Raw genomic sequence first — 4,131 nt, forward strand, 5'->3', positions numbered from 1 at the left:
GCTCAAACCCCAGTTACAGCTGTGGGAGCCCAACATATGACACACTGGACCATCAGGAACAGCTTTGTGCTTTCAAACAACAGAGACGATACACAATGACTCACGGAACACAGGAATCTCTGGCCTCAGCTGACATGTTGAATTTCAGCAACACTTCATGATGCTGAGCAAACCAATGAGAAGATGAAGGAGGCCGTCAACTCCTTCAAGCTCAACATCTACGCTGCTTTACCCAGGAGGTCAGGAGGTCAAAGCAGAACCTGCACCCTCCTCCTCTGATGTTTACTCCACACAGAAATGAGGGGTCAGTTCAGAAAAGTCAGCTGGACTCTGGGCAAATCTTTTCATTCAGTCAATTATCTCCACCAACTTAAATATGGGTCTAGACCTGCACAGGTTCCAATTTGTGTCTTGGTCCCAAGGGTTTGTTGAACCAGAGAAGCTTCAACTGGTGACGCTCAGCCAACCATGCATGAAGGTCAAGCTGCATTATCTGCTGTGCTCATTAGCAGGGGAATTAGCTCAAATGGTAGAGTGCCAGTTTAGCATGTGAGAGGTAGAGGGATCCATGGCCTCATTCTCCAGAATACTTTAGCTTGTTCTGTTGATCAGAGGAGCTGCTGGGTGATGAATGCTGATGTTTGTCCACTGCTGTGATAAAGTGTCACCCTGTTACTGATATGTGAATGAACACCTGCTCAGTTCAAAGCTGCAAGGAAACCAGGGACTTTGAACCACACAGTGAAAGAGTTTGTCACCAGCCTTTAAAATTCCCACCATCTCCTGAATGTGGAGCAACTTGTCCTGCCAAAACTGTCACCTCTACCATTCTTAATAACACCTGTCCTGACAGCCAATCAAGCTCGAGCTGCAGCGGTGAAAGCGCCGAATGCCAGCCACCATACACAATGACTCAGGCAACACAGGAATCTGTTGACTCAGCTTGAGGAGCAGAGGGTCCACCAAGACAAGCATACACCTTCATTCTTGATTCTTTATTTCAAGGGTAGCCCCTTGAGATGCACCATCTCATTTTGGAGGAGGTCCTGACAAATAATGACCAACAATACAACAATAATAAAAGTAGATTCTAAACAAAATACCAAACATTTCAAGACAAGGATACACACATCATACACCCAGGTACAGGCCAACAATGTTCCCCAAAGCCAAACCCCATCACTCACCATCCAGTATTATACAAAGTATGATCAGAGATCCCACTGCAGAATAAGAGTGGGCCTGTGTACCCATACTCATACATTTCAACACCCATCTAAATAAATACTGCTTACATGCACCATTAAAGTACACAATGCATATTCATACACAAATATCCACATATGTACAGTACAGAGAACAAACAAGAACAAGTACAGAGTGAATCCTGGAGAGAAAAGGTGAGGTGCATCAGAAACAAGAGCAAGATGTTTGAAAATGCTTGATGATTTGAAGATGAGAAAGGAAGTGAGAGACCGAAGTGAGGAGGAAAGGTTGTTCCAATCTGATGGAGCTTTAAATACAACCGGACAAAGCAGAAGGCCGTCCCCACTGATCCTGGATCTGCTCGACATTCCTGTCTGTTAAAAGGAAGGTTTTCATCACCGCTGTTGCAGGATGTGCTTGTTGATGGAGAATTGTTGGGTGTAGATTCATTGAAGGAGTTTGGTGCTGGACCTGCTCTACTAGTGAAGAGTCATGAGAGAACTTTTGTTGTGATTTGGTTCCATACAAATAAAAATGACTTGACTTGATTTGGTGCCTCATGAGGAGAAAATCTGGGCACAAAAGTTGGACAAGAGTGTTTGTGGAGGGGTGATTTTTTTATTTTTTGCAGTGTTGTAAGTCACTGTAACTGCAGCTAAAAGATTGAACTTTCTCCAAATGTCCTAAAGATGGTTTCCAAATGATAAAATTGACTTGAGGAAAATATGAATGTGCGATGACCAGTTTCTTTGCTGATTCTAGGAAGATATAGAAACAAATGATCTCTACACTCAAGGTTGCATTGTGAGCTGAAAGGAATTGAAAGTTGCTTAAAGTATGAAGGGAAATTCAAGCAGACACATTTGAAAATAAATACTGACCAGTGGAGTTGTCTTTGTGTCACGATCCCTGTTTTGTTCACCAAAAATGTCTGCGTTTGGGTCTCCCTCACCATCCACAACCCTCAATCCTGACACTTTGGGAATCATACATTAAATAATGATGGGTTCAATCCAAACACCTGAGCACAAATCTACAAAGACTATTATATCAGACATTGAGAGGACAAAGATTGATGTCTGAATGTGTTAGGACCGGCTCAGAGGTGCAGCAAAACCTAGTAGCAGCAAATCAACATTTATTGAAGTAAATAATCAACCATATGAGGTGTGGAAGGGCTGCACGGTGGTGCAGTGGTCAGCACTGTGGCCTCACAGCAAGAAGTTTCCGGGTTTGAGTCCCGGCTCGGGCACGGGATCTTTCTGTGTGGAGTTTGCATGTTCTCCCCGTGCCTGTGTGGGTTCTCTGTGGTACTCCGGCTTCCTCCCACCGTCCAAAGACATGCAATTTGGGGACTAGGCTACTTGGGTTCTCTAAATTGACCATAGGTTTGAATGTGAGAGTGAATGGTTGTTTGTCTCTGTATGTTGGCCCTGCAATGGACTGATGACCTGTCCAGGGTGAACCCCGCCTCTCGCCCGTAGCCACTGGGATAGGCTCCAGCCCCCCCGCGACCCTTACTCGAAAGGAATAAGCGGAAGGTGTGGAAGTCAGTGTCAGCAGTGGAGCTGAGTGTGTGGATGTGATGTCAATGTGTACTGCATGTTGTTGGTGGAAAACAAGGAAAAACAAAAGGACAAGAACAGCACGCCGGCTGAGCACAAAAGGGAGACAAATGTGTGGGAAGGCGGGGTTAAACAGGCCTAACTGGGAACACTGGCCTGGTCCTCCCAGTCAGCCTAATGACCAGGCTGCTCCAGACCTGCAAAGACACAAACACACCCACCAACAGGACCCTGCACACAGAACACTGCATAGGACCACAGGCCTGGGGCCGTCACCAGTGTTCCCATAGAAACCACCAGCGTAGTCCAGTATTGGGAACATGAACTGTGTCATAATACTTTTCCGGACTTCTTGTGGAAAAAGTCAACAGAACAACAAACGTAATTTTAGCCCACCAGATATTTGCTTGGACACTGAGTTCATGTGAAATTTAAATGACAGCTGAGAATCACGCCAGAGGCCTGGATATTCCAAGTCCTGCAGGGAGAAGCTGAGACCTGGAGAGGAAGTCCTGGACACCAGCAGACCTCTCAACACCTGCAGCATTTTTTCAGCTCCACCAAACCCAACATTCACTGCCTCCTCATCATCTGGGCATCAAAAGCAGCTCAGACCTGCTGCAGCTCAGCAGACCTCAGCCATTTTTAGGATGTCTCAATGATTCTCCTTCACATGATTTTCATTCAGAAACAATAGAATTGTCAAATACCACAACAGTTTTCAGCTTGCTGGTTAACAGTATTTCAACTTCTATTCCACTGTGTAATGGCAGTGACTGATGTGTACTATATGCAGTACTAATCAAGTACAGCCCTGACTGATACTTCATCTCCAATGATAGGAAGGATAAGAATGTTGAAATGGACCAAGCAGGAATAGAATCTCAAGTCATGTCAACTTTACTGAGCAGCACTCAGTTAATTTCAGGAAACACAAGACATTTTGACCACATGTCAATGAAGTAGTCAGCAAAATCAATATGACACTAAACAGGAGTTGAGGGAGAGCAGAGCTGGAAATAAGACATTACTGGGAGGGGAATAAATCTGAAACACGCAGAACCAGAACACAGCCACAGCTTTCTGTCATTTTCTGTCTCAAATACTTGACAAGTTTCAACTTGGTCCAAAACCTGCTCACCTCTCTGGGTGTCAAGTGTATCTGCACCGTCTGACAGAACTTTATCAAATGTGTGAATTTTATTTCCTGCAGATGAACTCTGGGCAGTGTTGATTGCAAGAAGAAAAAAAAGTGGGAAAAATAATGGAGTCTTTGCCAGAAGTTCCTTCTGGCTCAGGCCCTAAAAAGTGCTGTCAAGTCACATTAGAACCAAGCTCTGGACCAAAGTCTGGTGCTTTT

Source organism: Aulostomus chinensis, chromosome 4 (assembly GCF_037954235.1).
Source record: "Aulostomus chinensis isolate RoL2024-O1b breed Wild chromosome 4, RoL_Achi_v1.0, whole genome shotgun sequence".
In the NCBI taxonomy this organism is placed as follows: domain Eukaryota; kingdom Metazoa; phylum Chordata; class Actinopteri; order Syngnathiformes; family Aulostomidae; genus Aulostomus; species Aulostomus chinensis.